The following is a 312-nucleotide window of genomic DNA, read 5'->3' as shown; positions in this document are numbered from 1 at the left end:
AATGTCTATTCCTCAAATATATAAATCATCCTCCAAGATTCATTTATACAAAACCCAGAATTTGATCAAATAGGGACTGCTCAAAAATTATAACAAAGTATACATTTAACTCACCAAATTCTTCTCAAAATCCAATTCCTCTTCAATTCTGGGCCGAGTTGAATCTTTCTCCTCCTCAAGCTAGAGTCAAAACATAATTCAATCAATAACTCCCAACCAAACACCCAGCCATACCCTTACCTTGAATCCTAGCTCAAACCACCTCTTCACTTCAAAGAGTTGCTGTAGCCCTTCGTGGAAGATGGAGATTGA

At 37.2% G+C, this 312-nt stretch overlaps 1 long non-coding RNA gene across 1 annotated transcript in view; it reads right to left on the bottom strand.

Annotated features, from left to right (window-relative positions):
* The window catches only part of LOC112095397, a 1752-nt gene extending 1499 nt beyond the window's left edge, over positions 1-253 (bottom strand). Inside the window, exon 1 of the long non-coding RNA XR_002903805.1 lies at positions 241-253. This is a non-coding gene — a long non-coding RNA (uncharacterized LOC112095397). The remainder of the gene's footprint in view (positions 1-240) is intronic.
* Between the last annotated feature and the right edge of the window lie 59 nt (positions 254-312).

This window comes from Morus notabilis, unplaced genomic scaffold, assembly GCF_000414095.1.
Source record: "Morus notabilis unplaced genomic scaffold, ASM41409v2 Scaffold609, whole genome shotgun sequence".
Taxonomy (NCBI): Eukaryota; Viridiplantae; Streptophyta; class Magnoliopsida; order Rosales; family Moraceae; genus Morus; species Morus notabilis.
This window is presented reverse-complemented; position numbering and strand designations above follow the sequence as displayed.